The sequence below is a fragment of the Budorcas taxicolor genome, chromosome 10 (assembly GCF_023091745.1).
Source record: "Budorcas taxicolor isolate Tak-1 chromosome 10, Takin1.1, whole genome shotgun sequence".
NCBI lineage: Eukaryota > Metazoa > Chordata > Mammalia > Artiodactyla > Bovidae > Budorcas > Budorcas taxicolor.
The window spans coordinates 37,531,817-37,551,461 of NC_068919.1; the positions used below are offsets into that span (position 1 = coordinate 37,531,817).

The 19,645-nt window shown below is 38.6% G+C and overlaps 1 pseudogene; it reads right to left on the reverse strand.

Moving 5' to 3' along the window:
• Positions 1-867: 867 nt before the first annotated feature.
• LOC128054795 (transcriptional adapter 2-beta-like) lies at positions 868-1,869 on the reverse strand (annotated as a pseudogene).
• Between the last annotated feature and the right edge of the window lie 17,776 nt (positions 1,870-19,645).

Below are 19,645 nucleotides of genomic sequence, written 5' to 3' on the forward strand. Positions count from 1 at the left end.
AGTGGGGTGTAAACCCTGGAGGGAGCTAATGCCCGAACTCTCGGTTGTGAACTTTCTAAAATGAGTTCTTCCAAGTAAGATGCACACGAGTTCTAAGAGCAGCAAGTTCTAAGAGCAGCAGCCTCCCCAGGAGGGGAGGCTCAGCACCTGGCAGTCTGCACTGGGCCCTGCATCCCTCTAGACCCTGGGGAGCCTGCTGAGCATCATTGTGCCTCCAACAGTGAGCTCCCCAGCAGTTGGATTTCAGAGCTCCAGGCTCAAACTCTGCCACTGCCAGTGGTCACAGGGAAGCTCTGTTTGGCCAAATTGTTCAATACCAGATTCCTCTTCACAAGTTGCTGTGGATGCCCATCCTGCCCTTCCCCAGCCTCTTTTCCATCTGCCCTGCTCTGTTCCCACCTAAAGTGCCATGTGGCTGTGCCCGTTGTCATGGGTGGCTGTTGGGCAGTGGGTGGATCTTAGGTCAGAGGGTGAAGCTGGTGGCCAGACAGGGACAGCACAACAGTTATATACCAGTGGAAATAAACACAAATAAAAGGAAATTTCCCAATCTCATCATAATATTCTACAAACTGAACACTTAAAGGCAATCATCTTAAAGTACTATGTTTAGGGCTAAGTTATTAATAAAATATACATGTATTTGTCTCCCCCTTGACCTAAGATTGTTACTATTGCTTCTTCAGAGGACCATAAAAAGAATTTCTATCCTACAACAAGCCCTCAATTTGTTTAAAAAAGAGCAACAATGGGGAAAAAAGCTTTCTCTCTCTTCCCTACTTCCCCTCCCTTCCCTACTTCCCCTCCCCTGGTCCTTTTGACTCATAAGCTTTATACCATCATTCCAGCTTTCTCAGCAACTTGGCTTCAGGAAGCAGCCCTGGATATCCACCCACTCTCCCTGAGTGAGGAAGTTTAGAATCCTTAAGAATGTTTCCCGGTAGCTGGGAAGGTTGCTCTTGGGGGCGGATGCTCTGCCTTTCCTGGAGGTGGCCCTTGATGACGATGGCCTTCACAGTCACATAGCATGTGGGGCTGAGGTTCAGCGAGCTGCAGAGCACCTTATCCCAAGTCTTCAAGAGCTTGAAGACAGGCAGGTTCTTAATAGCGGCAAGCTTGCCATCCTTAAAGTTCTTGCTGTGCTTGGAGCTGCCTAGGTTCTTGTTCTCCTTCCTCCTCTCACTTTTGCGCCAGGTTGCCTCTTACTCGGCTGCCTCCTCCATCTTCGTGATGCTGTAGCTCCGTTACCACTGCAGCCCCCAGATCTTAGTGCACAGCCTCTTCTCCTTCTGCATGTTCTCGAACAGATAGCGGAATTTCTTGCAGGACGTGAACTGGGAGAGTAACCACAGCTTCAGTTGCAGCTCCTTCTACCCCTTGGTGACTTTGTGCTTGGCCACCTCCTCTCTCTCGTTCTTGTCCTTGCCCAGGAAGGTGGGCACTAGGTCATAGTCACGGGTGATGATCTTGCGCTGCTGCAGCTCCTTGAGCTTCTGCATGTGCATGTCCATGTGCGTGTGCTTCTGCTTGATTGCTGTGAGAGTTGATGGAAAGCCAGCGAATGAGTGCCTCCACATCCTGGTCACACTCAGTGCAGTAGTCATCCCTCAGCAGCATGTAGCCCAGCTGCTGCTGCTCGGCCGTCACTTGCTGGGGAGTTCTGGAAGCTCCAACCTGAGTAGTCATATTCTCCCAGTTGCTGAAGCCAAACTTCTCTATGGCATCCAGCCGCAACTGCTCCTCCTGGCTGGTCCAGCCACCTTCAGCCTCAAGCCCCCACAGCGTGAAGTGCCCCTCACCCACCAGCTGGTAGAGTTACCCAGTCCACCTCCTGTGCTGACCTGAGAAGATATGTCTCAAAATAACCATCTTGTCTGGGGTTTGGATGCCATGTTCTGTTATAGATCAGAGATGGAGGAGGCGAGGAAACAAAGTAAAAAAGCCATTAATCTTGTAAATGTCTCCTAGAATGGCAAGCCTCAGGCAGGGGATGTGTTAATTTCTTCCTTCCTGCCATCTACAGGTGAGCAGGGTTCTGAACAAAGGCATTTTAGTTTAACCAGCAGGCAGAGAAGCAGGATTCTCTGAGGCAGGCCAGTATGTATGATTATAATAACAAAACCAATGAAGAGCAAGTCAGAGAAACATTTCCAACATGGAGTCAGAATTGGCTTTTCCCCCAAACAGTAGCCATGGTAGTGGCAGTGGCGGCTGATCTCAGGGCTGGTCAAGGAGTACTCTGGGCACTGCTCCGTGTCCTGACACTTGAGCAGTGGAAGCACGACAGGCTCTCCTTGGCCAGGCAGTACTCTCAGTACCCTTACCAACCTCCACTATCTTCCCCCACCCACTGCTGCGGACACCACCTACTGATACAGTCTTAAAGATAAAATTTATTAGGAAAGGAAGACTTTTCTCTGTTGTTAAGTTTCTATTCTATAAGAATTTCCCTCATACATACTCTTTAAAATGGGGCGTATATATCATATTAATTTTTTAGACTGAAGTAGAGTGCTAAATATGTGATTGATAGAAACGACTCATTCCTACAAGTGAAAATTCAATTATTGTTTTTATTGTCCCTACCCCTCTGCTCTAAATCTTGTATTGAGTCTAACGTATGGAACTGGGTGAGGGGAGGCAGGTTATAAACAACATATTATAAATGTATCTCTTTTCATATAAGGTAGGAGGATAAAGAAAGATTACTTTAAAAAGTTGCCATCTACTGTCAGTGTAAAAGATGTAAGTCATTTCCTCAGGTGTATGTTTTGTTTTTCCCTGTTTTATTTTATAACACAAGAGCATTTCAGGGAGTCACAGTGCAGTATGATTTCAGATGTCCTGTTGATGTTGTTCAGTCACTAAGTCGGGTCCCACTCTTTGAGACCCCATGGACTGTATGTAGCAAGCCAGGCTCACCTGTCCTACACCATCTCCCAGAATTAGCTTAAATTCTTGTTCATTAAGTACATGATGCTATATAATCATCTCATTTTCTGCCAGCACCTTCTTATTTTGCCTTCAGTCTTGCCTAGCATCAGGGTCTTTTCCAATAAGTTGGCTCTTTGCATCAGGTGGCCAAAGAATTAGAGCTTCAGTTTTAGCAGCAATACTTCCAGTAAATATTCATGGTTGATTTCCTTTAGGATTGACTGGCTTGATCTCTTGGCAGTTTAAGGGACTCTCAAGACTCTTCTCCAGCACCACAGTTTGAAAGTATCGATTCTTCAGCTCTCAGTCTTCTTTATGGTCCAACTCTCACATCCATATATGACTACTGGGAAAAACCATAGCTTTGACTATATGGACCTGATAGCTCTTTTGTTTTTCACAGTCCATGTTTGTCATAGATTTCCTTTCAAGGAACAAGCATCATTTAATTTTGTGACTGTAGTCACTGTTCCCAGTGATTTTGGAGCTCAAGAAAATAAAATCTCTCACTGCTTCCATAATACTGGCACAGAATAATTGTGCTTGAAATATAACTATATTTTGTTTTTTATTAGGGAAATTTACTAAGCTTTTTTTTTAAAAAGTAAGAGATGTATGCTGGGAAATAAAATTCATTTACATTTTTACTATGTAGATAACAACTGACCTTTCGAGGTATGTATAAATTTAAAAATACTATGTACCCATGAAACCAAAATTAGGGTGTTTTCACCTAAGCCATGTATATTAACTCTTTACATAATGGCCCTAGAACCCAAACAAAGGGTAAGGATTTAAGTAAATGATAAATCCACTTCAGGCTTCCCTGGTGGTTCAGTGGCAAAGAATCCACCTGCCAGTGCAAGAGATGCAGTTTTGATCTCTGGGTCAGAAGATCCCCGGGAAAAGGAAATTAGTAACCCATTATGGTATTCTTGCCTGGGAAATCCCATGGATAGAGGAGTCTGGTGAGCTACAATCTGTAGGGTCACAAAAGAGTTGGACAGGACTTAGTGACTAAACAGCAACGTTAAACCCAATTCATTTTTAAAGGAACATCATGATGAAATCATTGTGTGCTTTGTTTTATAGCTGCTAATTATTTCATTAGTTGTATGCATTGTATCATTTCTACATCATTTTTCATGTGAGAAATTTCTTTGGAATTTATGACAGGAAGAATTTTCTGTCTCCTGAGATGATGGTGTATTGGTTCCTTTTTGGTCATAAGAACTACATAATTTGCTTTCTATTTTTTGCCAGGATGCCAGAAAGTACTGGGCAAAACTACAGATTTACTCAGTGACCATGTTCATTTCACATATATGTGCCTTCACCATAATAGTGTGTCTTTAATTTACTAAATTACTTGATATGCATTTTGTTGAGAGTCACCCCAAAATATCATTGGAAAAGAATATAAATAAACTCAATAATATCTATTTATAGGAAGCCAATGGGATTTATTAAGTAAAAGAGAAAGGAAAGGGAGGGTGGGGGGAAGAAATGGGGAGGGGAGGGAGCAGGAAAGTAAAATGTGTTAGTGGTGTTTCAAAAATGTTAATATCTTTAAAACTTGGTGAAAGACCTCTTAGGGACAAAAGTTAACACAATAACTATGTTAGTTCCACCAATGTGTCTAACCAATGAATCTATCATTCCTATACCCATTAACAGAGAAGAGCTCCTGTGGAAATGCACACATCTAGTATTAATGAAGAAAAACAGCTGACTTGCTCTTAGCTGAAGGGAAAGCAATTTTCATTCAGGCAGATGAATCAGCTAGTGCTACTTCCCACCTCCACCTCTGTCAGCAACTAATGAAAATGTAATGCATGTTGAAGGCATCAGCAACAAATCTGTTTTGAATTGTGTGTTGTACCAAGCTCACTTTTAATAATATCTTCCTGTGAAATGACAAGCTAAAATATGTGTTCCCTGGGATGATTTATAAGAAGGGTTAGGTCCCCGTTGTAAAATTTCCCCTATGTTTAAATCACTGCCAACATTTAAATAATAGTAGAGCAGGTGGCAGTCCTACCTAAAAAACAAATCAAAGAGTGAATTTAAAAAGAAATTTAAAGTACCTCTATATTTAAAATATCTACCTTGGCTTTTCTTTCAGTTGCACGGAAAAGTGATTAGAATGCCTGCCTCTCAAATGTTACATTTACAGTAAGAACAATGAGGGATCTTTCAGATTATATTCCTGTAGGCTATTAAAGTACATGATTATCCAAAAAATAAAATTTCAGTTCAGATGTGACATTGCAGTAAAAACTCTTAGCACTCAATTCACCAGAAAAGCAATTATCCACATCTTATTTCTAAAGAATCCCAGTTTTTTTTAGCTTTTCATATTACATTAATTATACAATCTCCTTTCTGGTAACTGGTAACTATAATGAGCTTCTTTCATTACAAATAATTTTATAAGGGTTTGATTACTGTGATTAATTCTAATATAGATTCATGTGAAGTAAAGGTGTATAATACAATTATAGTTTTACATTTTCATACAAGCTTATGAGGTTATGATGTCCTCTGGCCATTCATACTCTTCCATAAGTCTTCAAAGTAGACTAAATAACCCCGTTATATACATCAATAAAACTTGTTAACATTCCTTCTCTTTGAATTTACATGTACCATGTAGCCATCATCCCTAAACTCTAAACTTCATAAGAAAAAGAAATAATTTTTTCTAATTTACTCACAAAATCTTCAGCCCTATCACAGTATGTTGTACATAGTGACACTTAAGAAAGACAGAGTGAATCAATGAATAAATGAGTTTAACACATAAATTAATAAATGAAACTATTTTAGAAACAAAACAAAATTTATTATAAAGATATATGTAATAGGAATGGGCTTATTCTGAAAAACAGAAAAAACAAAACAAAACATCTTACATAACTAGAAAAGAGTTTTACTGGCCAGAGATCAGGCAAAATATGACTTTGAAAATAAGGCATGTTCCAAAGACCATTTATAATCTGGTATTGAAGTTTAAGTAAATGAGGTTACTGATAATACAAAGGTTTTCTGTTAGCCATATATTTTATTTTTTACTAATCTACTAACTTTAAAGCCTAAGTCCTGTGAAACAACCTTTTTGGGGGTTTTATAATATTTTTAGATGTTACAGATACAGGAGTTGACAGCAGTGTTATAGCATTTTAGGGCTTCTTATTTCCACTACTCCTGAGATAGATTTTTAATTGCTTTGCATGTAGTGAAGTGCAAATCTTCCAAAGAATATGCTAGTATGGTAAGTGATTGAAATAAAAATCACCTAACTTTAGAACAAAGCAATATAATTTTTGTTTTATATCCTTGCCATCTCAATTGCTGTTCTTTCTTCTAGTGTGATTGTGGAACTTGTCTCCTGGCTCAGCTTCCTCCTTTTCATTCATTTTTGTGTGTGTTCAGTGGCTCAGAGGTTAAAGTGTCTGCTTGCAATGTGGGAGACCCAGGTTCAATCCCTGGGTCAGGAAGACCCCCTGGAGAAGGAAATGGCAACCCACTCCAGTATTCTTGCCTGGAGAATCCCATGGATGGAGGAGCCTGGTAGGCTACAGTCCACGGAGTCGCAAAGGGTCGGACATGACTGAGCGACTTCACTCGCTCACTTTAGTCGCTAGGTTGTGTCTGATTCTTTGCAACCCCACGGACTGAAGCATGCCAGACTTCCCTCTCCTTGACTATCTCCTAGACTTTGCTCAAATTCATGTCCATTGAGTCAGTGATGCTACCAACCATCTCATCCTCTGCTGTCCCCTTCCTAGCATTAGGGTCTCTTTCACTGAGTCAGTTCTTCGCATCAGGTGACCAAAGTCTTGGAGCTTCAGCATCAGCATGAGTCCTTCCAATGAATATTCAAGGCTGATTTCCTTTAGGATTAACTGGTTTGATCTCCTTGCAGGCCAAGGGACTCTCAAAAGTTTTCTCCAGCACCACAATTCAAAAGCATCCATTCTCCAGCACTCAGCATTCCTTATGGTCCAACTCTCATATCCATACGTGACTACTGGGGAAAAAAAAAATATATATATATATATATATATAGCTTTGATTTTACAGACCTTTGTCAGCAAAATGATTAGCTTTCTAATATGCTGTATAGATTGGTCATAGCTTTCCTTCCAAGGAGCTAGAGTCTTTTAATTTCAGGGCTTCCATCACCAGCCACAGTGATTTTGGAGCCCAGGAAAATAAAATCTGTCACTGCTTCCACTTTTCCCCTTCTTTATGCCATGAAGTGATGGGAACCGATGCCATGATCTTAGTTTTCTGAATATTGTTTTAAGCCAGATTTTTCACTCTCCTTTTCCACCTTCATCAAGAGCTCTTTAGTTCCCCTTCACTTTCTACCATTAGAGTGATATCATCTGCATATCTGAAGTTGTTGATATTTCTCCTGACAATCGATTCCAGCTTGTGCTTCATCCAGCCTGGCATTTTGTATAATGTACTCCTCATATAAGTTAAGTAAACAGGGTGACAATATACAACCTTATTTTCCTTCTATTGTGATTTTGAACCAATCAGTTGTTCAATGTAAGGTTCTAGCTGTTGTTTCTTGACCCACATACAGGTTTCTCAGGAGAAAGGTAAGGTGGTCTGATATTTCCCATTTCTTTAGGAATTTTCCAGTTTGTTGTGATCCACACAAAGTCTTTAGCATAGTCAATGTGGCAGAAATAGATGCTTTTCTAGAATTCACTTGGATTCTCTATGATCCACAAACATTGGCAATTTGCTCTCTGATTCCTCTGCCTTTTCTAAATCCAGCTTGAACATCTGAAAGTTCTTGGTTTGCATACTGTTGAAGCCAAGGTTGAAGGATTTTGAGCGTAATCTTACTAGCATGTGAAATGAGAACAATTGTGTGGTAGTTTAAACATTCTTTGATACTGCCCTTCTTTGGAATTGGAACGAAAACTGACATTGTCCATTCCTATAGCCACTGCTAAATTTTCCAAATTTGCCAACATATTTAGTGCAGCACGTTGACAGAATTCTCTTTTAGAATCTTAAATAACTCAGCTGAAATTCCGTCACCTTCACTAGCCTTGTTTGAGTAATGCTTCCTAAGGCCTACTTGACTTCAGACTCCAGGATGTGTGGCTCCAAGTGATTGACTACATCATCGTGGTTATCTGAGTCATTAAACCTTATTTGTATAGTTCTGTGTATTCTTGCCACCTTTTCTTAATCTCTTCAGCCTCTGTTAGGTCTTTACCATTTCTGTCTTTAATAGTGCCCATCCTTGCATGAAATGTTCTCTTGATATCTCCAGTTTTCTTGAAGGGATCTCTAGTCTTCCCCATTTCTATTATTTTCCTTTACTTGTTTGCATTGTTCATTGAAAAATGCCTTCTTAGCTCTCTTTGCTATTCTCTAGAACTCTGCATTTAGTTCAGTGTGTCTTTCCCTCTCTCCCTTGCTTTTTGTTTCTCTTCTTTCATCAGCTATTTGCAAAGCCTCCTTAGACTACCACCTTGCCTTCTTACATTTCATTTTCTTTGGGATGGCTTTGGTCACTTCCTCCTGTAAAATGTTATGAATGTCTGTCTGTCGTTCTTCAGGCACTCTGTCTACCAGGTCTAGTCTCTTGAATTTATGCATCACCTCCACTATATAATCATCTCTTTCATTTAGGAATGGTTAATTTCTAAAACCGTTGCAATCTAGTTGCTGCCCACACAACTTCATTGGTATTCATTTTATAAAGTTAAACTACGAATTCCATGTTACAAAATACAGTAGATACTAATCCATCATTATATTTAGCCTCCTAACAGATTCACTACCAATCTAGAAACAAACTCATTGTGTGTGTGTGTGTGTGTGTGTGTGTGTGGGTGCACAACATCTTGTCCTGGTGTTCTGTCTGCCTCTCTGGCCCCAACTTATCAATGCCCATTGGTGCATCCTTACTCCTTTCTTTCTTAAAGTGTTGGATAATTTGGGGATTCCATTCTATACCCTAGGACTCTTCTCTTGAACATCCATTCTGGGTTATCTTGCTTACTCCAGAGCTTCCAGTAATACAGCTATGTTAATGATGCTCATGTGGATGTTCCTAGCCCAGTTTTCTTACTAGAGTTTATACTCCATCTGGAGAAGGCAATGGCACCCCACTCCAGTACTCTTGCCTGGAAAATCCCATGGATGGAGGAGCCTGGTAGGCTATAGTCCATGGGGTCGTGAAGAGTCGGACGGGACTGAGCGACTTCACTTTCACTTTTCGCTTTCATGCATTGGAGAAGGAAATGGCAACTCACTCCAGTGTTCTTGCCTGGAGAATCCCAGGGACGGGGGAGCCTGGTGGGCTGCCGTCTATGGGGTCGCACAGAGTCGGACACGACTGAAGAGACTTAGCAGCATCAGCAGACTCCATCTACTTATTGGATATTTCCACATGGAAATCCATAGCCGTTTGGTTTCATGTATGCCCCATCACACTCCTCCTCCTCCTCACACAACATATAACTCATTTTTGGATACCTCTACCTGTGAGTCATACACCATACACTCCTCTGTTTGATATCCAAACCGAGGTGTGGTCTCTCTATGCCTCTTATCCTATAATCCAAGTAATCACCTAATTGTATTGATGCTACCTCCAAAATACAGCTTCTACTTTCCAACTTCTCTCTTTCCCAGTATGCTAATTTTAATCCTATATAACTTCTTCTGTGTAGATTATGTAACCTTTTGGCTAGTATCCTTTGTTTCATTTCATTCCCTCTAATCTACCCTCTATACTTCAGTAATCTTTCTAAAATACACATTTAGTCTTGTCATTTACCTGCATATCCTACTTCAATGATTTTCCATTATGCTTAAGACAAAGTTCAAGCTTCTTAAAATTTCTACCATTTTCTGATCCTTGTAAACGGCCTAATTTATTGTCACTCCTTCTCTCTCATTCTCATCTTCTGCTCTATTAAACAACCTGAAATCTTTATTCTCATATATTTATTTGATTTTATTCACATGCTGTTTTCTCTGGCTAGGCTGTTTCTCGCAACCTACCTGTTCTTTACTTGACACATGGTACACATCCACTAAATATGTATTGAAAAAAATTGGGGAATATCCTACATGTAAAATAAAAACTTTGTCCCATTGGGAAAATACAATGAATCTCACTCCAGATGAATAATTTTTGCAACACTTCATGCATTAATGAAATAGTTTCATGTGGTCTAATAAGTTGAACTTATTCAATCCATGAACCCAAGTCACCATTCATTCAATAGTTTATATATATATATATATATATATATATATATATATATACATATACACACACATATATGTATGTATATATATGTGCACGTTTGTATATATACATATATATTATATATTGCTTAAAACTCAACCATTTCCTGACTTCATTTAAATTTTGTTTAAAGTGATAATAATAGGCTTTATTTTATTGAACTTTATCAAAAGTCAAAATGTTCTTACGATTGCTTATATGTAGGAAAGCTTGTCATTGTAGAGTCACATTTTCAGGGAGGAAGTTAGATGTGGAAAGAAAATGTCCAGGGGAAACTATGATTATGGCTACCAGTGTATTTTTACATGAGTAAACATGAGCTCTTAAATTTCAAGAAGCATTTATGCATGTAAAAATCATGCACTGATGAGTGTAATATGAATGTTATCCAACATTTTGTTGGTCATCTGTAGCCAAGACATTGAATTGTCAAGTTAAATCCTATCTTTCCTCAAACATATCAAGTTAAATTGGGACTTCAGTACTACTGATTGCTCTACATTTCTGTTTGTAGCTATTAACTTATAAACTCTTTTACTCTGACCCAGTGTAGTTTGGGTATATAAAATATTATATGGAATGGAGTAGTCTTTAGCTTTTGTCAGATAATAGAAAATAAGATCTGAAGAGGAAACTCACTAAGAGATTATCATCTTGATAGACAAAATAGTTTGAAGAGTTGGAAGTTGTTGGTTACTAGTACCATGGTGGATACTTTTCACCAGTTCAAACCTGACTATTCTACATGCACATATGCTTTGGGAAATTTAATAAATCAGACACAAGCCTCCTACTATCCCGAGACAATTTTTGTGGCCTCCTTTCATGGAATGTCTCACAGATGGAGATCATGGTAACCTTTCTTCTGTGAAATTTTTCCAGAACTTTGAGTCATGAGAGGCAATGGAAGTGTAACATCTTTGCATATCAAGATAGTGTGATGATCAAAACTAATCATTACAGCTTCTATCCTCCAGATATTTGCCTCTGTATTGCTTATCTGGATATCACTGATGTCATTGAAGTACATCATTGCCATTTCCTAGGTGTATAAAAATATGTCTGGAAATTCTTTAAAATATTATGAGGTAAATCAAGCAAAAAGACTATATTGCAATTAATCAGGGCAAGAGTTTGGAGCATCATATAAGGGACATTTATACCTTTTAACTCATTTGTACTTAAAGCTGTTGTTATCTGTGATATTCCACTTATGTAATGTTACTAGAAATGGCTTTAGTGGAACATGTTACTGCCTAAGTATTTTCTGCTAAGTTAAGATACTCATAGAAGATAAGCATTATAGAACAGAACACAGATTACTTGTACTTGGAATCAGTCTGTTGGATATAAATGTCTTGATGAACACTTATGATGTACCAAAGAAAACGTCTTCATGTCACTGTTTTAGTTATACAGATTAAATATGTTCATTGTTATTGCTACGGTAAATGATATAAGAAGAAGCTATCTAGAATTTATTTGATATAATAATTTAGTATTCTTATATAAAATTTTAGTGCAGTATTTATGAACTCATTAAGAACATAAGTAGGATATTTACATTTTCAGTTATATTTTACTCTATTTTTTTTTGGAAAATCTTTGTTTTAGTTTGAGAGACATAGATAGAGATATTAATGAATATTTCAGTGAAGGAGCCTCCAAAAACAACTGATTTGAATATCTAGAGCTTATTGCTTACTGTCTATTTTCACTTTTACCACAAATAATTTTTTTGTTTGTTTTTCTTTGGGAAATTTTTCTCTCTGATTCTGAACTACAGAAATGAACGGGAAAGTTAACCCAAGCATTTAGTTTCCTAGGTCCCCACAAGAAACAAATCTCTTCATGTCATATAGTAAGACTGAAAGTGTTTGCATTTCTGAAAACACATGATTAGGCAGGCCGACATTATTCTTCAAGAAATACGGGAATGGCGATTTCCCCAAAATAGTATATTGGGTTATTGTTCCCAGTCCTTCACTCCTCTCAGGAAAAGAATTATTCATGCACACTCTTTGCTATGTCACTTTGCAATTCTGCAAAGTCTCACTAGAATAAATCAGGTATATTTTCCCCACACCATTGACTCTGGGCTTCTCCATGCAGCTTGCTTTGGCAAACAGAGTATTAGTAGGTGTAATAGGAACAGAGACTTTACTCTGTGTCCACGTTTTGGCTTGTCCTCTCACACTTCTGCCATCTGCCACGAGAAGGTGATGCCTGAATGTACCTATCATCCAAGGAGGATGAGAAGACATAAGGAGTAACCTGAACACAAGCCATAGCCTGGAGCCATGCTCAGAATATCTCAGTTGGACCCAGCAGTTCTTGAGGCTACCCAAAGTGGTGTAAGTGAGAAATAATGCTTACCATGTTAAGCCACTGGAGCATAAACAGTTAAGACTCTGAAACAGCAAAATTGCAGCAAACACCTCTTTGATGTACCAACTTCTTCCAGTCCCTGCTATTTACTGGTACATTTCTCTTATACCTCTTCTATGATATTCAAATAGAGCATTTATAGGAAAATAATTTCTTAGGTGAGGGTATTCCTTGTGGCTCAGTGGTAAAAAATCCACCTGCCAATGCAGGAGACATGGGTTTGATCCCTGAGTCAGGAAAATCCCCTGGAGAAGGAAAAGGCTCTCACTCTAATGTTCTTGCCAGGAGAATCCCAAGAACAGAGAAGTCTGGCCAGCTACAGTCCATGGGATTGCAAAAGAGTCAGACACACCTTGTTGACTAAAGAACAGTTTCTTAGGTAATTTCTCAATTTTTGTATAAAACACAGTACAAAATACCATATATTTGTTTTTTAAAGTTTCAAATAAAGTTGTGCTTTACTTAAAAATAACTTGAAATCACTTTTAAAAATGGTTATTTTTGTTAAAAAAATTGGATCATTCATATCTTTAGCAGGAAAATGTTATTTAGCAGAAAAATTCTATTGATAAAGAAGTAACCTTCAAATTTTCAATTTCTATCTACCGTAGGCAATTCATTTGCTTGTAGGGAATGAGCATTAAGTTATATTACAACTTTTTCTTATTTACAGTTTAATATTTAAGGTTAAACTTGATTTGGCCTATTTTATGATGCTTACTCCTTGGAAGGAAAGTTATGACCAACCTAGATAGCATATTCAAAAGCAGAGACATTACTTTGCCAACAAAGGTCCATCTAGTCAAGGCTATGGTTTTTCTAGTGGTCATGTATGAATGTGAGAGTTGGACTATAAACAGAGCTGAGCGCCGAAGAATTGATGCTTTTAAACTGTGGTGTTGGAGAAGACTCTTGAGAGTGACTTGGACTGTAAAGAGATCCAACCAGTCCATTCTAAAGGAAATCAGTCCTGGGTGTTCATTAGAAGGACTGATGCTAAAGCTGAAACTCCAATACTTTGGCCCCCTCATGGGAAGAGTTGACTCATTGGAAAAGACTCTGGTACTGGGAGGGATTGGGGACAGGAGGAGAAGGGAACGACAGAGGATGAGATGGCTGGATGGCATCACTGACTCGATGCACATGAGTTTGAGTGAACTCCAGGAGTTGGTGATGGACAGGGAGGCCTGGAGTGCTGTGATTCATGGGGTCGCAAAGAGTCAGACACGACCGAGCGACTGAACTGAACTGAACTGATCAGTTTGATAACAATAATAATTTAAAATACAGAATATTAGGGTTATACCAGTCAGTTTCATTAAATGCTCTGTTAGAAAAGAGACACATGTTAGAAAACAAAACAAAAACAAAAACCAAGAAGAAACAAACAAAAAGCAGGTGAAACATTGCTTTGGATTACAAGCAGGTGCTTTGGGATGCTGACCAAATTTTGTGTCTGATTGTGGCCACTTTCATAACTTATTTCATCTCATAGAAATGCTATATTTATTGTACAAGTAAATGATTTAGAAGGATTGCCATCTTTTGAAATCTGAAGCCTTATAATTTAAGTTTATGCTCAAAACTTAAGGAATTAGGGTCTTCAGAAGAAACAAATTAAAGACATTAAATAAGTAAATGCAAGAGGGTTTCTAGGGTTTGGAGCAAGGCGTTATGTAAATCCAAAGTAACATTATTAACAATTTTTATTTGCCACAGTGCCTCTGGGGGTCTCTTGAAGCACTTCACAAAACTTCATAAATATCTTTACTTTCATAGATAATAATAGCCATTTTCTAACCTATCAGTGTGTCACATTTATTTAATGTACACCTAGATTTGCACATCAAGAATCAGGACAAAGAGCTCTTTGCAGTGTGATAATTTAACAGCAGTCTTGACACTTCTCAGAAGAGCAATTCAGTGCCATTTTTTAATGCTACCTCCAGACTGTCTGATTGTACTCATACTTGCCTCACTTTGGGGGCAAACTTAGACCACTGTTGGGGTTTCATAGCTTTGGACTGGATACCAGAACAGTGTCCTTGCAGCCAGAAATTTCTAGGATCATTTATTTCTATTGCTTCCTTTGTTCCTTTCTCTGACAAACTCCTGTCCTAATCCTCTGTTGCTTGTGAATGGCAGTTTCCTCCCAGACTTAGAAACTATCTTTCATTCTGCCTTATGAAGGCAGTGTGGTTTGGATAAAAGTACATAAAATCTTCTGTTGTTTGTGAATGGCAGTTTCCTCCCAGACTTGGAAACTATCTTTCATTCTGTCTTATGAAGGCAGTGTGGTTTAGATAAAAGTACTGAGTTTGCTGGGAAAAAAGAGAGAGGAGGGGAGAAAAGGAAAAAGAATAATGTGGTGCTGTTAAAATAGGGTCACCCTACAGAGTTTTTGTAAGAAATGAGATAAGCATGTGGGAGATGCTTGATGTGTCATATTATAGGCACTGATAAAGGCCAAGTCGTGACTAACGACATGGTCTACGTTGCAAGCTCACTCACTTTGCAATTCTATACTGGGGGTTCTGCAGCTAGTGTCTCAAGTGTCTTTAAAGCTATCTTCGAATGATTCTTTTCTTTAATTTATTCTTTTTGGAGGATAATTGCTTTACAGAATTTTGTTTTCTGTCAAACCTCAACATGAATCAGCCATAGGTATACATATATCCCCGCATTTTTAACCCCTATCCCATCTCCCACACAATCCCACCCCTCTAGATTGATATAGAGCCCATGTTTGAGTTTCCTGAGCAATACAGCTAATTCCTGTTGCCTATCTATTTTGCATATGGTCATGTAAGTTTCCATGTTACTCTTTCCATACATCTTGCTCTCTCCTCCCCTCTCCCCATGTCCATAAGTCTATTCTCTATGTCTGTGTCCATAAGTCTATTCTCTATGTCTGTTTTTCCACTGCAGCCCTGTAAATAAAAATTCTTCAGTACCATTTTTCTAGATTCCATATATATGCATTAGAATACAATATTTATCTTTCTCTTTCTGACTCACTTCACTCTATAATGGACTTCCCTGGTGGCTCAGACAGTAAAGCGTCTGTCTACAATGCGGGAGACCTGGGTTTGAGCCCTGGATTGGGAAGATCCCCAGGAGAAGGAAATGGCAATCCACTCCAGGACTATTGCCTGGAAAATCCCATGGACAGAGGAGCCTGGTAGGCTACAGTCCATGGGGTTGCAAAGAGCTGGACATGACTGAGCTTCACTATCACTATCACTCTATAATAGTTTCTAGGTTCATCCACCAAATCAGGACTGACTCAAATGTGTTCCTTTTTATGGCTGAGTAATATTCCATTGTGTATGTGTACCACAACTTTATGCATTTATCTGTCTACGGACATCTAGGTTGATTCCATGTTCTAACTCTTGTAAATAGTGCTGCAATGAACAATGGGATACATGTCTCTTTTTCAATTTTCCTCAGGGTATGTGCCTAGGAGTGGTATTTCTGGGTCATAGAGTAAAGTGATGCTTAAAATTCTCCAAGCCAGGCTTCAGCAATACGTGAACTGTGAAGTTCCAGATGTTCACGCACGTTTTAGAAAAGGCAGAGGAACCAGAGATCAATTGCCAACATCTGATGAATCATCAAAAAGGCAAGAGAGTTCCAGAAAAGCATCTATTTTTGCTTTATTGACTATACCAACGCCTTTGACTGTGTGGATCACAATAAACTGTGGAAAATTCTGAAAGAGATGGAAATAACAGACCACCTCACACACCTCTTGAGAAACCTGAATGCAGATCAGAAAGCAACAATTGGAACTGGACATGGAACAACAGACTGGTTCCAAATAGGAAAAGGAGTACGTCAAAGCTGTATATTGTCACCCTGCATATTTAATTTATATGCAGAGTACATCACGAGAAACGCTGGGCTGGAGGAAGCACAATCTGGAATCAAGATTGCTGGGAGAAATATCAACAACCTTAGATATACAGATGACACCACCCTTATGGCAGAAAGTGAAAGAGAACTAAAGAGCCTCTTGACAAAAGTGAAAGAGGAGAGCGAAAAATTTGGCTTAAAGCTCAACATTCAGAAAACTAAGATCATGGCATCTGGTCCCATCATTTCATGGCAAATAGATGGGGAAACAGTGGAAACAGTGGCTGACTTTATTTTGAGGGGGCTCCAAAATCACTGTAGATGGTGATTGCAGCCATGAAATTAAAAGATGCTTACTTCTTGGAAGGAAGGTTATAACCAACCTAGACAGCATATTAAAAAGCAGAGACATTACTTTGTCAACAAAGGTCCGTCTGGTCAAAGCTATGGTTTTTCCAGTGGTCATGTATGGATGTGAGAGTTGGACTATAGAGAAAGCTGAGCACCGAAGAATTGAGGATTTGGAACTGTGGTGTTGGAGAAGACTCTTGAGACTCCCTTGGACTGCAAGGAGATCCAAAGAGTCTATCCTAAAGGAGATCAGTCCTGGGTGTCCATTGGAAGGACTGATGTTGAAACTGAAACTCCAATGTTTTGATCACCTGATGTGAAGAGCTGACTCATTGGAAAAGACCCTGATGCTGGAAAAGATTGAGGTCAGGAGGAAAAGGGGACGACAGAGGATGAGATGGTTGGATGGCATCACTGACTCAATGGACATGGGTTTGAGTGGACTTCCAGAGTTGGTTATGGATAAGGAGGCCTGGCGTGCTGTGGTTCATGGCGTCACAAAGAGTCAGACATGACTGAGCAACTGAACTGAACTGATGGTAGTTTAATCCCTAGTTTTTAAAGGAATCTCCATACCATCTTCCAAAGTGGCTGTATCAATTTACATTCCCACTAACAGTGCAAGAGCGTTCTCTTTTCTCTACACCTCCTCCCACTTTTATTGTTTGTAGACATTTTGATGATGGCCATTCTGACTGGTGTGAGGTGATATCTCATTGTAGTTTTGATTTGCATTTCTCTAATAATGAGTGACGTTGAGCATCTTTTCATGTGTTTGTTAGCCATCTGTATGTCTTCTTTGGCAAAAGGTCAATTTACGTCTTTTCCCTACTTTTTGATTGGATTGTTTGTTTTTCTGGCATTATGTTTATGAGCTACTTGTATATTTTAGAAATTAATCCTTTGTCAGTTGTTTCATTTGCTATTATTTTCTCCCATTCGGAGGGCTGTCTTTTCACCTTGCTTATAGTTTCCTTTGCTGTGCAAAAGCTTTTAAGCTTAATCAGGTCCCACTTGTTTACTTTGTTTTTATTTCCATTACTCTAGGAGGTGGGTCATAGAAGATCTTGCTTTGATTTATGTCATCGAGTGTTCTGCCTATGTTTTCCTCTACAAGTTTTATAGTTTCTGTTCTTACATTTCAGCCTTTAATCCATTTTGAATTTATCTTTGTGTATGGTGTTAGGAAGTATTCTAATTTCATTCTTTTATATGTAGCTGTTCAGTTTTCCCAGCACCATTTATTGAAGAGGCTGTCATTGCCCTGTTGTATATTCTTGCCTCCTTTGTCAAAAATAAGTTACCCATAGGTGCATGGATTTATTTCTGGGCTTTCTATTGTGTTCCATTGGTCAATATTTCTGTTTTTGTGCCAGTGCCATATTGTCTTGATGGCTGTAGCTTTGTAGTATAATCTGAAGTCAGGAAGGTTGAATCCTCCAGCTCCATTCTTCTTTCTCAGGACTGCTTTGGCTAGCCAAGGTCTTTTGTGTTTCCATAAGAATTGTGAATTTTTTTGTTCTAGTTCTGTGAAAAATGCCTTTGGTAGTTTGATAGGGATCACATTGAATCTGTAGATTGCATTTGGTAGTGTAGTCATTTTCACAATATTGATTCTTCCTATCCAGGATCATGGAATATCTCTCCATCTATGTGTCTTTTATTTCTTTCATTAGTGTCTTATAATTTTCTGTGCACAGTTCTTTTGTCTCCTTAGGTAAGTTTATTCCTAGATATTTAATTCTTTTTGTTGCAATGGTGAAAGGGATTGATTCCTTGATTGTCTTTCTGATTTTTCATTGTTAATATATAGAAATGTAAGTGATTTCTGTGTATTGATTTTGTATCCTGCAACTTTGCTAAATTCACTGATTAGCTCTAGTAATTTTCTGATACTATCTTTAGGGTTTTCTATGTATAGTATCATGTCATCTGCAAGCAGTGAGAGCTTTCGTTCTTTTCTGATCTGGATTCTTTTATTTCTTTTTATTCTCTGATTGCTGCAGCTTGGACTTCTAGAACTATGTTGGAAAATAGTGGTGAAAGTGGACACCCTTGTCTTGTTCCTGATCTTAGGGGGAATGCTTTCAGTTTTTCACCATTGAGAATAATGTTTATTGTAGGCTTATCATACATGGCCTTTACTATGTTGATATAGGTTTCTTCAGTGCCCATTTTTTGAAGAGTTTTAATCATAAATAGGTGCTGAATTTTGTCAAAGGCTTTTTCTGCACCTATTGAGATGATCATATGGTTTTTATCTTTCAATTTGTTAATATGATGTATCACGTTGATTGATTTTCATATATTGAAGAATTCTTGCATCCCTGGAATAAATCCAACTTGACCATGATGTACGAGCTTTGTGACGTGTTGCTGAATTCTGTTTGCTAAACTTTTGTTGAGGATTTTGGCATCTATGTTCATCAGTGATATTGGCCTGTAATTTTCTTTCTGTTGTTGTTGCCTTTGTCTGGTTTTGGTATCAGGGTGATGGTAGCCTTGTAGAATGAGTTTGGAAGTGCTCCCTCCTCTGCAATTTTTTGGAAAGAGTTTTAGAAGGCTGGGCATTAGCTCTTCTCTAAATGTTTGATAGAATTCTCCTGTGAAGCCATCTGGCCCCAGGTTTTTGTTTTTGGGGAGATTTTTGATCACAGCTTCAATTTCAGTGCTTTTAATGGGTTTTTCATAATTTCTATTTCTTCCTGGTTCAGTTTTCAAAAATTGAACTTTTCTAAGAATCTATTCATTTCTTCCAGGTTATCCATTTTATTGCCATATAGTTGTTCATAATTGTCACTTACAGTTCTTTGTATT